Source organism: Ornithodoros turicata, chromosome 7 (genome assembly GCF_037126465.1).
Source record: "Ornithodoros turicata isolate Travis chromosome 7, ASM3712646v1, whole genome shotgun sequence".
In the NCBI taxonomy this organism is placed as follows: Eukaryota; Metazoa; Arthropoda; class Arachnida; order Ixodida; family Argasidae; genus Ornithodoros; species Ornithodoros turicata.
The window spans coordinates 23288939-23304962 of NC_088207.1; the positions used below are offsets into that span (position 1 = coordinate 23288939).

At 46.5% G+C, this 16024-nt stretch overlaps 1 long non-coding RNA gene across 1 annotated transcript; it reads right to left on the reverse strand.

The window, feature by feature from the left end:
• Positions 1 to 5032: 5032 nt before the first annotated feature.
• LOC135399696 (uncharacterized) lies at positions 5033 to 15036 on the reverse strand. Its single transcript, XR_010424392.1, has 8 exons — positions 14951 to 15036; positions 14356 to 14377; positions 11816 to 11845; positions 8866 to 8937; positions 6569 to 6583; positions 6471 to 6497; positions 6379 to 6402; positions 5033 to 5068 (listed from the first exon to the last, which is right to left on the reverse strand). It is a non-coding gene; the product is annotated as an uncharacterized LOC135399696 (long non-coding RNA).
• Positions 15037 to 16024: the final 988 nt, after the last annotated feature.

Sequence of the window (16024 nt, forward strand, 5' to 3'; positions counted from 1 at the left end):
GCATCTACAGAGTTGGAAGCGCTTGCTGTTAAATGGGCACTTGACCACCTGCGTCCATTCCTCGCTGGGAGAAAATTCCAAGTAGTTACGGACCATCATGCCATATGTTGGGTACATCGCTACAAGGAGGGGAACCAAAGGCTGTTGCGATGGTCATTGGCACTCCAAGAGTACGACTTCGAGGTTATTTACAAGTCTGGAGCGTCTCACAAAGGTCCAGATTGCCTGTCACGTACTCCACCTTCAGCGCCTGAAACAAAAGATGTTATCCTTGCTGTCTCCTGTGAGATAATGCAGGCTACATCAACGGACATCAAGCATCATCAGCATAGCGATCCGTTTTGCAAGCAATACCTCGACATTCTTGCAGAGAAGATAGGTACCAAAAAGGTGCAGAAGAGAGTTAGCAAGAGATCAGTCTTGTAACGGCGTCCTATACAAAAAAAGATACCGGCCCTTTCCACCGCCTTTTGTGTCTTCCAAGCAGTAAACGGTCTGAGGTCCTAGACGAGTTCCACAGTGGGAGGTTCGGCGGTCAGATGGGCATTCGCCGCTCTTTTTAGCATATTTGTGAAAAGTACTTCTGGCTGAAGATGTACAACGACGTCATGCGCTTCGTTCAGAGGATGAAGGTTACGTCGTCGGCCCCTTTCGGTCTGGTCGAGCCTGTGGATGTGGATACCGCATTCCACACAGTCGGGCTTGACATCTTAGGTCCACTGCAAGCGGCTGGTCGATGCAGACACATCATTGTCGCCATCGACTACCTCACGAAGTTTGTCGAAGCAAAGGCGGTCACGAACATTGAGGAGAGGACGTTCCAGAAATTCCCCGAGCGTCGCATCATTCTGATGCACGGCTGCCCAATGGTGCTTATAACCGACCGGAGAACACAAATGATGGCCAGGTGCACCGAGAAGTACCCTGAACATCGTGGGATTCGTCAGTCACTGACAACCGCTTATCATCCGGCAGGCAACGGTTTAGTTGAGAGAGCCAACAAGACAGTCAAGACTATGATCCGTATGTTGGAGGCGGACACCACAGAAAAGTGGCCTGACATACTGCCGTACGTCGTGTTCTGCTACAACACCGGCTACCAGGACACTGTGCGTCGGACTCCATTCTATTTAGTGTACGGCCGGTATGCTGTGCTTCCACGAGACGTCATCTACAATCGCAGGCAGCTCGTTGACCTGGAGCAAGCGTCCGATTATGCTGCCGTCGTCCGATCCAATCTAGCGGAAGCTCGGAAGTTGCCTTCGAAGCATATGAAGTTGACTCAGCAGAAGCAAAGCGACTCTTTTCTTTCTCGTTTCTTTCGAAAAAGGTCAACAAGTGTTGCTGAGGACTCCGCCAACTGGTCTGAAGAAGGCAATCCTTTTCGAGGGACCACACCGCGTCTTGTCGCGTGTCTCCGGTCGTGTACGAGATCGAGTACAGCGACAGCAGAGGGACAGATCTTGTTCACGTTGAGAAACTCAAACCTTATCTAGAACCTGTTACGGACTTCGTCCAGACTTAAGCGCCTCACTTCGTTCACCGCATGTAGATACTCATTATGTATATAGCTCTTGTCATGGATTGTGCATATAGACACCGGGACGTTGTCTTTCTTGGCGCCGGCATGTGGCGGAAGTGTGTTGCCGCGTACCCGTCAGGTGGAGGAAAAGAAAGAAGTGGGACCGAGGTGAAGAGGAATAGGAAGAGGGAGAGAAGGACATCAAGACAGTCTGTAGCCAGCGCTGGACGGTTTAAGTGGTCTTAATATACTACTGGTAACTTTCAACAACACCACCTCTGGTAACCGTCCCGACACTGGTTACTGTGCAATAGGCTTGTTATTATTTCACAGAAGACGCCATACATCGTTTTTCACCTTTCCGAGAAGAGTCTTAACTTTTGTTGAAAACAAGCTCCTTTTCGGAGACCATGTCTTTACGCGTGCTACTTCTGTGCGCTTCTTACGTGTAACTTTACAAGAAAATCTCAACTGGCAACTACATATTGAGTTCGTGGGCTTTATGTATATCTGGTGGGCTTTATGCGCTTGCAAAATTGTACCGTCTGACGTACAGCTCTCATCTCAACCCACTATTTTTACCCCAGAAACGAACACTGACAGTATGTTTTCAATGAATTCCCGGGATTCTGTGTCACTTGCGTTTCCTCTATTCGCTGTTCTTAGCATCTTTGATCTTGTGAAAGATAAAATCCCTCTACTGATACTTTCTTTTTTGGGTCCGCAGACAGATCTGAGCTACAGTTACAACCCTTACACTCACCTTACTGCCTTAGAAATGTATCACTTTCATTTCAGTGCCCTACACTTTTCGCACTGATTTTGACTTCTCAATCAGGTCTTTTGGTACTCGTCCCTGGAATGAGCTTCCTATTGCCATGCGCACCACTGATAGGTTTTCGGTATTCAAATATCTGTGTCGGACTTATTATCGGGATAACAACGTTGAAACTCGGGTCTGAAAGTGTACATGTACTGCCCTTTTTCTTTGTTTTTTTTTCTTCTTCTCTTCTTTCTTCTTATGTGTTGGATTATGCTCTTAGTGTGACAGGAGCGTATCACAGGGCTCGCCCTCACTGTCCAATTGAATTTGGTTTTTTGCCTGACACAAATAAAGGAAATCTTGACACACAACCTAGGCACTTAGCCAACAGTATATATCCAATATCCCTAAGACAGATAACGATAATGATGCGATGTTTACGTGCGTCGCGAGTCACAAGAGGTGGCTTTGCAACGGCATTCGAAGGTGGTGACCAAATCAGGTGTCGTGGAGCCACAATGATGCGGCCTGCGTCTGCGTCTGTGTATCCTAAGGCAAACCAAGACGGCATTCTCACCTCGTTCGGCAGCGAAAGAGGCGTACAAATGGCTAATTCCTAAAAGAAATACCTCATTATTTTGGTCGCTTATTACTTCCCACAGAGGAACATTCAATGCTGTTGCATTGCCATTGTGTTTATCCTGCGAAGTATCGTCCGAAGTTCGCACACGTGAAATGAATACGTTTTTCTTGTTCGTGATGAAGGTTGAAGCTGAGCGGGAGTGTAGAAATAAGTAAAATGTGTACATCTTCCAATACGGGACACAAACCCACGTGGCGACAAGGAAGTTGAGGAACTCAGGAAGGGAAGTGACCGGGGACTAATACAAGGAGGACGTGTCCCCTTCCAAGCCTTCATCTCTGCGTTGCACATATTTTGCTCCTGCTGCTTGTGTGGCGTGCTTGCCGTACCCGACTTCTCATACTTTAGGGTCCGAAACACACGTTCATGATAACAAATTCATGAGGGACAGCATACTATTGAGGTTAGCCAAAACCCTCGTTATAGCCATCAGAGGGAACGCTCAAGGGCACACTGTAAATGGACCCAGGGGTCACCTTTGCTTGTTGAAGTGAAGGAGACACCTCACAGTGGGCTCGTGCTGGAGAAGGACCCTTCCTGAATTAAAATGCCATCGAGCATGCCGCTGGCACATTTTTATCTTTCCAGATATGGAGGAGACCTCTGCTCTACACTAGAAAAACAGAGCTTCACCGCATAGCACGCTGTGCACCAACGATTGCCACGAATGATATAGTTATCGCTTCTGATTCGAGGAGAGAGAGGGCGTACACCTTTTTGTGGCAATTTGGATATATGGCAATAGCCACAAAAGGGCGTACGCCTCCCTCTCTCCACGAACCAAAGTTCTGTTTTTTTTTGTTTTTTTTGTTATAGTCGTGACGATGCCCACTTGAGTGCGGCCAACAACGGCAAGCTACCTCGAACCCCCCCCCCTCTGTTTGTTTTTAGAGTGTGTGGTTCTGCAACACATGAGCAGATGATAAGCGCGAACGCGCGACCAAATGCGGTCCGGAACAGCGCGCTCATTTTTTTTTTGTTATTTTAGTTTCGTCACCGATCGTCCTGTCGCATTATAGAGCCAATTACATCTTCCTTACCTCCTGAAGAGAAAGTCTGTCCTGTACTCCTGTTGTTCTGAAGGCCAACCACTGTACCGAGTGATACCTCTCTCACTCTTGATTTGTGGAAAGCGCGGGGCGTACGTTGTTTTCGGCAATTAACATCTCCGCACAATCTGAAAACAGAATTTCACCGCATAGCACGCTCTGCGCCAACCATTGAATGAATGTTAGGCTGATCGCTTCCAATACGCTCTGCAAGTAACCGAGCGTTCTGCGCATATCTTCTCTCCCGGTTACCCCACTCGGGAAGCCCCATTGGCTACGGCGGCGCCCTCCCTCTTTCCTCTCACTGCCTCCTCTCATGCGCAGAGACGCACTTGTACAGCGTATTCGAAGAGAGTCGGGGACGTTTTTGTGGTCAGTTTGGATACACGATAATTGACACAGAAAGGCGTACGCCGCATCTCTTTTCGAATCAGAAGCGACAACACTATCATTCGTGGCAATGGGGGTACCAGGACCCTGAGGGTACCGAACTAAATAAATAAATGGTTGACGCACAGCGTGCTATGCGGTGAAGTTCTGTTTTTAGAGTTTCAGTGTCGCAAGAAGGCGCACGCCTCCAGTTTTCAACAAATGAGGGGAGAGAACGTTGTCATTCGGGCTGATTGTTGGCTAGGAGCGTGCTATATGTTGGGAAGTGCACTTATGAGAGTGTAGGGCTTTTAGAGGATTACGTCAGATCGCGTGACCACAGGATGGGTTTACGCCAAGTAATTAGATAATTGAGGATATTGGATTGGGTTTGATGAGCCTTAGGATTACTCTTTTCTTGTAGGCGTCTTCAACGAGGAACTGCAGCAACCGCGTCTGTCATACGCGTCGTTCCTGCGGACGCATTTAAAAACTTGTTTCCGCCTATCTTCACCGGGCAAATCCCGATGTTCTAGAGACTCTTCTTCCGTCACCTACCTCGCGAGCACTGATTGGCTACATTCTGATAAGAGTAAAGATACTTACGATTGGCTATCTGTGAAACGCAAGGATAAATGTCAACAAAAAGCGCACTACTAACAGATATCAAACTGCTATCTTACCCGTTGCAGCCGTGCCTGTACCCGATATCCCGGAGTAACCTACATGCAAATATTGGCTGGTGTTACTAAGCTGTATTTATAATTTAGGAGCCAACTGCCAAGTGTCATTTACCGCGTTAAAACAGACACCAGCTACAACAACTACACCCGCATAGAATTCATCATTCATTATTATGTGCAGCGGGGGGAGCACGTGTTTTTCTGAGGAGTGCAATTAACATAAGTTTAAGGAGAAGACGTACACCTCTCGTCTCCAACAAGTAGTTCGACTAGAGTCACTAAATAAGCCACGCTTAGGGTATCGACACCGAGTTCCAAGAGCGAGCATGCGCCACCTTGCTTTCTCGCAACGCTACCCACGCGCACGCGCACTTTAGCGCACGACGCCATCTATCGTGCGCGGGTGAAATGTTCCTTTCTCTTGCGAGCAATTCATCAAGGGTGAAGGCCTTTAGCTCACCTTGACATCCTGAAGGTGCTCTGGTGGACAATACATGGATTATCGCACAACAATCATACACTCGTCTCTATCCCACAGCGAGCATTATGTTAGCCGTCTTTGATCCTCAACTGGGGATAGTACCGGTGTGATGCGGAAACAAGATGGCGCTGCTGCTCTCGCTTGAACCTCAATGTCGATACTCTAAAGCGAAGCTTATTTACAAGCTTGTTGGACACAGCGACGTCATTCGTGACATTCAGTGTGCGGTGTAGGGACATTGCGAGTGCGGTACTTCTGCCCCGCCGTCTTTGCAAAGTGCAACCGTGAAGCGAGCAAATATAATTTCACCGATTTCGTTCAGTCCTTCAGATGATGGGGAGCAAAAGAATACGTTGCTGCCATTTCGAGCTTGAATCCAGCTATAACGAAAATTCAGCACGACCGTCCGTTGTATCAGCGATTATCATGACGCACGGACGTTCGACGCACAGCTTGGGACGAAAGTTTACCTAACACGGCGTTGGCGTATTTGTTCATCTGAGCGGCCCCCTGTTAGCTATCAGGAGGAGATCAGACGTGAGCGGATCCATCTCTCAGTATCTGCGTCCACTCCTGTTTGCTGATAGGGTGTCGATCTATTCGAGAAACGTGACACCCTCGTGTCCCGCTAGCTTTTGTCCGAAGCTGTACATAAGGCCGTTGCCAATCCATTCGAAGACAAGCAACCTTTTACTGAAGCAGTCAGTCCTGCGCGCAGCATCGAGTGCCGCTAACACGTCCGTTCACAGTCCACTTAACCAGTGATGTGCACGTGGCGTAGACGTTCTTAAGGAATCTCTTTAATAGCAGCGTTCCTACCTTTCTCAACGCATGTTATTACAGTATGTATAGGAGCAAAAGGTTTTACCTTGCTGCGTAAATCCTTGGGGCTCTGCAAAGAAAAAGGAGTAGGTTGAACCCACACGTGAAGAAACGCAGTGAGTCAAATTGTCCACTTACGCATTCCATACTGCTCTGTGCCCCAGCCTGGAGAATTCATCAGAGTAATGTCAGAAAGTCAACAAGGTGGGTGAACATTTGTGGCCTGTTTTACCTACCCTGCACGTCGTAGCCTGCAAGCGACAACCCATTCAACAACAATTCAACAATGTTAGCTGTCACATAGAAATGATGCAGCACTAAATAGCAATCGTAACTAACCTTACAATATATATAGAGGGTGTCCGGTGAGAAAGTGTCATTGAATTTCTCTAAGAACTACGCGTGGTAAAAATTTGAGACTTAATTGTTCTATGGCACTACTGAAGGTGTTCGTCACCCACATAAACGTTTTGCAAGGTTACGAGAGTCTTCGATGACGTTCTTCCCCCAGAAGCAGAGTGTTGTACAAATCGAAAAACTGAGTAAAATATCACTAGCTAAGTGGCCGAAACTAGCCAAATAGTCACGCTTATATTTTTTCCCGCCAATCGTACCAGAAACTAGCAGTTGCTACTAGTTGCAATATTTGTGACATTAAATGCGTTTTTTTTTTTTTTTCAAGCAACTGATTTCACTAAGCTTTCACCTTGTACTCTGGCAAGAGTGACATTACATCAAGATTTTCCGACGCCGTCCGCTGTTTTTTTTTTTTTTTTTTTGTCCCATGGAGCTGGTGCCGGCGAACAACTGGCGGCGGAACGCGCGTGGCAGTGTGCCGCGCGAAATTCGTTTTAAAAAAATCGCTCCATGGAAGTTGCCCTTAATGCTCCATGGAGCGAATTTTTGCGACGAGGTTCCCGCTGGACGCGACTGTGACAATTTCTTTGCATGAAGGGCGTAAGAGGCTCGGCGAACGTCGTCGTGTACTCGCTTCATGGAGGTTGGTCTTAACCCGCGCGCTTTCTCTGTTTAGTCAGGCCACTTGGGGATCAGTAAACTGCTTTGGAATCGCAAAATATGATAGAGTTTTATACACCTTTTTTTAAATATATATTTTGCATAAGATACCCGATACGTCGTTCGTCTCGTAGCGCATGCCCTTCGCTAGGGTACCGGCGGTACGGATCTCCTCGAGGAATAGCGTGCTTTGTACTCGGAGACGTCATGGGGGTTGCGGGGCTCCGCGAGGAGAAGAAGACCAGGCAAACTACACTCTTAAAAATGAACTTCACCGCAAAACACGCTCCTAGCCAACCATTATCGCGAATGATATCGTTATCTGCCCTGGTTGGAAACGAGAGGTGTACGCCTTTTCTGTAAGTGTTGCAAAAAAAGACGTTCGCCTGCCGTTTTCAAGAAATCAGGGCAGATAACGATATCATTCGAGATGACGGTTGACTAGGAGCGTGCTATGCGGTGAAGCTCATTTTTAAGAGTGTAGCAGCGTGCTATGCGGTAAAACTCTTTTCTAAGAGTGTACGCGAGAAGCAAGATGGCGGTGCGGGCTCACGTGGCATTTTTATGCTGCTCAAGGCGATTGCGAGCACCCCTCATGGATGCAACGAAATGGATTGCAATAACAAAAGACTCCAACAGCGTAACATCGAAAGGCTTCACGGGTAAGGGTCCGGGATTTGCCATGCGGAAGCGCTACGACGTACCGTCTCCTTCCACGGTATACTAAACCTTCCACAGCGTCACTCTCGCTTATCGTGATGTCGTTTCGGATTATCGTACTGTGCACTCTTCAAGATGAACTTCACCGCATAGCACGCTCCTAGCCAACCATCATCTCGAATGATATCGTTATCTTCTCTGATTTGTTGAAAACGGGAGGCGTACACCATTTTTGTGACAATTATGAACCGCAGAAGTGTCACAGAAAAGGCGTACGCCTACCGCTTTGAACAAATCAGGCCACATAGCGATATCATTCGAGATAATGGTTGGCTAAAAACGTGCTATGCGCTAAGTTCATTTTTAAGAGTGTGTATACCGTACCGGGACGTTGCAATGTGGTTTACTAAAACTCTCTAATCGCACGCAGCGGGACGCACTATTATTTCCACCGTTCAAGAGACACAAGACTATCTGCGCGACACACGAGTACGATGAAAAACATGAATCGCGCGCGGGCCTCCTCCTCGGTCGTTTTCCGCTGAGGTAATCTCTGGGTAAACAAAAAACAAAAAAAAAAAAAACAACAGAAAATTACTTTTTGGAGCTTTTTTTTTCCCTGCCTCTACGCCAACAGAACATTCAACGCATGCCCAGATTCTGCCAATGGAACAATTTTTGACAACACTTTCACAGAGTTCTGCCCATGGAATGCGTCATTACACTCAGCGGCTGACTGTTACACACTATGTTAAGGATTGTGATCTATAGTTTAGGCCCACAGAAATAATTAGGTCTCTAGGACAAGCTATAGACGCGCAGCTACAGGAACTGTAACATAAGTCATACAACTTACCGGTGCCAAATTGTTCCGTTCCATACGCTGTGCCAAATTCGTCAACACCGTAGACCTCCGTACCGTAATTGCCTGAAAGAAATTATGCATTCTCACACGACTGCACACATTCCACGGGCTTGACATTGTGACTTTCTAACACTACCAATGTGGTGTGTGGTAGGCACTACCCATATGACGCCATTCCTGAGTCGGACATGGCAGATATTGAACAGTGTTTGACTTAAATTTGAACGACCCATAATGTATACGCAGTATCATATGCACAAACGCACTACTGTGTAAGGGGACGTCATAAATCCGCCATTTTCGCGCGATCGCTGTGCGCATGCGCATCCCGCGTGTTCTGCTCTTCTGGTTGAAAACAATGGAGCCATAAGTGAAACCATAGCTGAAAACAGCCGTAGCCATTACTACGTTAACGCTCCTATGCACCATTTTCCCGTTCCTGGATTGCTTCCATCAATGAGTGAGGCTACGCTTCTCGGCACCAGAAATTTATGAAAGGACCCAGGAACGACAACGGATAGCTTTGCTGAATGACTGCAATGCACTCAACAAGCGCGAGAATCTTCTTCCTCTTCTTCAAAACAGTTGTGCACAGCTTATTGGTCTGGCATGGAATGACACGGACACGGTTTGCTCCAGGGTCCATCCTCCATCAGTGGACATCTTTTAGAGAAAAATCTGCCACCGAAGCGGGTCATTTGTTGCTGTAATTGGTTTCGGTTTACATATTTTTGTCGCGGCTGGTCGCAGTGAAGCGCAAAAGGACGCTCTTCCACTCCCTCATTCACCAATGAATTATGTCCTTACACTAGTGAATTACACCAATGAATTACGTCCTTTTGCGCTTTACCCCGACCAGACGCGACAAAATATGTAAACCGAAACCAATTAATTACGGCAACCAATGACCCGCTTCGATCAAAGGAGTCCACTGAAGGCCCCAAAAGTGGTAGTACCCATTTTAATCCCGACAGAGCCCTGCTTTAGAAATTATGTTTCTTTTACGGAACTCATTTGAATTTTTATTTAAATAATGAGCGCCTCCCACTCATTCAAACGGTGCCCAGCTTGTAGGTGGTATATCGGACACTTGTAAAAAGAAAACTTCGTCGGTTGGTGCACCCCTTCGCGAATTATTGAGCCCTGGGATTTAACTGAAACACCCGGTATATATTGTCGATATTGGCAAAGTATTGTCGCATATTTTCAACATTTTCCCCATATTGACTTCAACTTAGCAATATGTGGAAAATCTTGGCAAAACAGGTCCTATATTAGACCTGCATAAGCAATGAGCCCAATATTGTGCCTCCGGTCGCATGCCAACGAGCCGGGCAATTCGAATCTCCAGTTGCCTACTCGCCACCTAGCGGACCCCAGCAAAAGCACTCAATGAACGACAGTAACAGCAGAGGACAGGTATATTTAGGGCTGACGCGAAACTACCGCAACTTCCCTTCGTGCCCAATGGAGTTTCCCGGCTTACAGAACTTAAACAGCAACAGCACTGCTCAATTCCGCAGTGCGAAACTACTGCGAAGAAGAATATTCAACGGCGAGAAAGGGAAGGGGAAAGAGATACTATCACAGGAGCGGTGTGTGAACGAAAACAACGAAGACAGCAGGAATTACCATGCGCGAGTTATGTTATTCGTACAATTTTGGAGTTATCGTGGAAGGACGCACGCATGAAGCAGGGCGATTTATTCATCGGTAATCATTCTTTTGTCAGCCATCTTGAGGACGACGCGAGTGCCTCAATAGGTAGTTCGGGAAGCGAATAGGCTGCGGCTGCCGCACCTCTGATTACAGGTATCGACGCCGAAGAACGATTTTGAGAGACGCGCGTTGTTGCAAAGAGGCAGATGTCCGAGCTCCAAATGACGTCACCTACTCTCAGGAAATTCGAAACGATGGAGTATTGCGGCTTATTTCGAAAATTCGTGGAATCGCGTGCTGTTCAGTGGTTCTGTGGTGAGTCTAAACGAGGGTGATGTATAATACGAAGTACCGTAAAAGTCGTTGATCCCGCGAGGAACATGTTTTCACGTCTTGGGCTGACGCCATACTTGATGCGGGAACTTAAATTCGCGGAAAACGCGGGCTCATGTTTCTCGGTGACGTCAACGTATCTACTTCGCTGGTTCTGAGATTCATGCACTTTTGGCGCTCACGAAAGACGCGAAAAATCGTTCGGCGTGAAAAAAACAATAAAAAAAACAACTTTGCAGTACGTGATGTGATGTCAGATTTGGTATACGAAATAGAGAAACCTAACGCGACCGTGTTATGAAACATATGCTCGTAAGTGCAGTACAGGAGAGATCTGTCGAACGAATGGACGGAAGCGCTATGACCAACAACAGTCTGGTCGCGCACTTTGTGATCGCTTACGTTGTGTGAATATCACAGAATGCCGATTTTCACGAACAAGTATCATCGCGAGCAATTACAAACAAGAATGGGTAGCCAGACGCAATGGCTAAACCGTAAATGATGCAGCTTATTGCAGCTTAAATGTTTATTTATTTATTTATTTATTTCTATTTTTCTTGTGCCCATGAACGGCCAGAGGGCCTTCCCTACATATAGGTGGTATCGGACGGATACTTGTAAAAAGAATAGTTCGTCGATTGGTGCACCCGTTCGCGAATTATTTAGCCCGGGGATTTAACTGAAACGCCCGATATATATTGTCGATATTGGCAAAGTATTGTCGCATATTTTCAACATTTTCCCCATATTGACTCAAGCTTAGCAATATGAGGCCCATATTGCTACGTTTGAGCCAATATGGGAAAAACATTGGCAAAACGGGTCCTATATTAGACCTGCATCAGCAATGGGCCCAATATTGTGCATCCGGTCGCATACTAAATACATACATACATACATACATAGAAATACAGATACTAAATATTTGGAAGTAATATAGTCTTACCTGTGGCGTACTGTTCAGCTGCCCATGCATCTGCGTGAAGATTACAAGAACAAATCAATCCATATACGTCAAATAAAATATCATGTCCTTCTGTCTGTCACCCTGTTTTCGCGTGTAGGCATAGGGTACAAGAGGGAAATGAGATTTCAAGGTTTCGGTTATTCAGAACGAATTGAAGTTCGTTTTAAACAAATATCGAGCCGTTTACAAAATAACACGTGTTGCACATTGGTGCTTGGCGCAGTCAGATATCGCACGCCTATAAAAGGTTGCCTTTTCGACGCCCTCTACTGTACAACCTATGAATAGCTCGAGCTCGCTCCATTGAACAACACGAAAGGTCGAAGCCGCTTACGGAATGCGGGACACAATTTTGTAACCGAACCCTGTAGTTTTGTAAGGCTCAAATTTTCGAACCCCGTTCGCGTTATATAATAAAGCGAGATTGATAGTAATGGGAATGATGTGGTAGCGCCTAGACGTCTTGATTTAGGCTGGACGGTTCCCACTTTTATGTTTCGTAGTCCCGCTGGGTCACTTGCCGGTTTGTGGGACCGTGTTTTGTCCCGCTTTTTCACTGCACCGAACCCCGAATAAAAGAAAATATGCGGCTAAACTGTGGAATAAGAGCTTTCAGCTCCGACAGCCTTTCTGATTCGCACGTTTCCAGAATCTAGCCCATGGAGCTCCATAACGTGTTTGCTGAGAAGCCCTTTCCAGAGTCAAGCACGTTTGTCGAACCAATGCTCGCTTGCGAAAGGGTTGCTAATGGAACTATCTCAGTGTGAGCATGGCCTTGGGTCGATCATTGCGGTGGTGACGTTATAATGAAAAAAACGAAAGTACAAGTTGGGAGATACATAATTCGACACATATTCGATACATAAGTCGACATGCAGTTTATGTTAACTTTGTGGTTTAACTGGTTGCGTGTGAACCCATCGCAACAAGTTGCAGATGTTTCAGAGAACGCTTAATATTAACAATTCTTTTTATTAACAACACTGATTATTATTATTAATAATTAATAAATTTGTTAGCGAAACGGAGGCGAAACGGCTCGGGACGATGTGTCGTGGCAAACAATCCCCAATAAATCAAGTGATAGTGACACGGGCTGGCCCATTTAGTTGAGTAGTTGTGAGGTAATCTATTCTACTTTTAGTATTGCGGTCGAACTTGACAATGCGCGGTTGGCCACCATTTCGACACAGTGTTTCCCGTAGAATGCCTGAGGAATTGAACTGTGACAAAAATTGTGGCATAAGAGTGGTGAGTGCTCCGGCTACCGAATAGATAAGTCTTCAAAGACTGTACCTCTTATGCTACACAGACACCCTTAAAGGAACGGTCACACGAAAAAAAGAAAAAAAAGAAAGAAAACATGTTCGGCATCGGCCAACGGTCTACCAAGTTATTTTTTTCGTCCGAAGCGTGGTTGGATATTAAGTAAACGCATTTTAAAGATCAGCGTTGCCCCCGCGGCCACAGAAGCTCCAGCGGGGCGTGACGCCACTCCGTAGGCGGAGGAGTGAGAGGGTGGCTGGCAGATGAGGAAAGGCGCCGTCCAGACGCCCCGTAACGCGATGAGATGCCAGCACGGGCGTGAAACTCAACTTATTCGCGGCATTCGTTCTCTCAAATGCGTGATATCCTTGGCCGATTACAGGATGACGTTATCTCGGTTTTCCAGTGAGGGAATCCCTGCATTCTCTCAACATCCAGCGTCTACTGTTGTCTTCCACGCAGGAAAGAATAAAAGGAGGCGCCCACCGACAGAAGAGAGAAGCATGGGGCAAGTGATATAGCTATAAGAGATCAGCTGTAGTTTCTTTGGAGGCACGCGGGGGTCAGGTTACCTGAATAGCACAATGAAGCCGGTTTGCACCACTTTGGAAGCGCTACCACCACACCTCCTCAAGTATTCGGAAACTATGCGTTAGGGGCTCCCATAGAGATGTATGGAACCGAAACCGAAAAGAGAACGGTGATGTCACTGGAGTGGCCCCCAATCTCGGCTTCACTTCTCGGCACAATAGATCTCCCCCATCTCTATCCGTGCTTCATGATACCGTGGAATAACAGTGAAACTATACGCCAGTCTTTCGCGTGGGAATTTTTGATACCGTGGTCACTGGTACGCGAAGAATTAAATGGCAGTATAGTTTCGAAAAGGACTGGAACTGATGCGACCGACCCTTTCAGGAGAGACTACGGGACAAATCGAAATTCTTAGTGACTGTATAAATTAAAGTCGATACATTCTTCAGAAAGTAAGTTAGCGTTCTGTGGTCAGTGGTCCCGTAGGGGGTATCGTATCGGAGATGTCTACTAAAAAAGTCTACCTAAAATCTCTACCACATCAGGTACTATTCAGTAATTTAACCACGCTAGTTTGAAGCAAGCAATCTTCGTACTGTACTGTACAACGATATTATAAACATACTGGTTTACTAAAACTCACTGTTATCAGCAACATATAGCGTAAACAGGCGAGTCTTATTATTTCACTGACGTCAAAGGTGAGGTGATTATCTTACCGTTATCGGTTGCCATCGCGATCTGCACATAGAAAAATGGCGGATGATATTAATGATGGCATACAAAGCCCGTTTCATAAGATGGTAAATTACTCTGATAGTGACGTTAGCGACACAGCAGCTATGGTGACCTTTCCACGACAACGTGCATGTCACGATAAACTGCCTTAACACTTCGACGGAACAGTCTGATGCCGGAACCGCCTTGCGAAGGCGGGGGACCTCCACGGTCGCTCGCATCGACCACGACTGTGACAGGGAAACCTAACTTTGATCCATCGCTGACCTTAACTGAACCTGATGTAAACCGACATTGCGCATTGCCGATAGGACCGCCTCCTCCCCGCTACGGTGGAAGTGTGGTTGCGTAGTGAAGCCTGTCCTGGTGCTACGAACTGGTGCTTTCACGAGACATAACGTGCATTGACAGTCCTCGATAAACGGAGAGGTGTCCACACATTTCTCTCCTCATTACAGCTGCATCGTTCTTAAAGCGACGTAGGAATAGCGTAAGGCTCACCAACGCACTGCATCGCAACAACGCAGTGCGATGTCACATATTACACACGGCAATAGGAGTACGAAACACACATACCTTGTTGCAGGAGTCAGAAGCAAATATCAGAAGGGCTATTCCTCGCGAGATAGGTGACAGCAAGCGACGTCTGCGTTCACTTTTTCGAATTGCTTCTTCTTCAGCACTAGGTGAGACTGTTGCAAAAGGGCTGCCGAACGCCAGGAAAACGTTTCTAGAATATAGAGCATGTCATGTTTCACCTGACACGTTAAAAAGTTGTATTGAAAAATCTACTGGTCTGAAAATTGTGGGGGTCAAGTTTACTTACCTTAGGGGAACTTTTGCCGACCACTTTAATCAGTTTTCTGTTTCACGCATTGAATTTTCTGAATTGAGCTCTGCAATTCGCCAAGTCAACGTAGTGATTTATTTTTTATATTTTTGCCGGAAACAGAAAGAAGCACATGTCGGACTTAGCTGACTCTGTTACGAAATACATTGTGTTCTACACTGACAACTGCTGAAAAAAAAAAAAAAAAACGAAACCAGTCGTTTTGAAATGCGTGAAGTGCCGTGGCCACAAAGCTTCCCCAACATCACTCCCTCTCCCGATAGACTCACTGACACACAGCTATCCTCTAATCCACCCACCCATTGACCCTTTGGCAGTGCGCCACACAAGAAGATCGCGCTCGTCAATTTCTGCCGGCAATCAATCCTTGCGGCACGATTTTTCAGAACCGCAGTGTAGGTGATACATGCCTATGTATGGAAAAACCTCCGGTTAAACGACCACAAATGGCGCTGCAGAATACGGTTCGGAGTTCCCCCAAACGCCGTCAAAGAGGCCCTGCCGGGGTCCCGCAGGGATGGAAAAAGCTTGGGAAGATAGGAGACCTTACACTGTTAAAACAGAACGAATGATGCTCAAACAAAATGATATCAAGATAAAGATGACAACATTCCTTGAGATTGATCGAGGACACAAGGACGAACGAGAAGTAACAGGACAGGTCCTATTGTCTCTTCTCGTTCGTCCCTATGTCCTCCCTCAATCTCAAGGAATGTCATCCTCTTCATATTATCACCAGGACACAAGACACAGAATGATATCATTCGGAACGGTGGTTAGTTAGGAGCGTGCTATGTGGT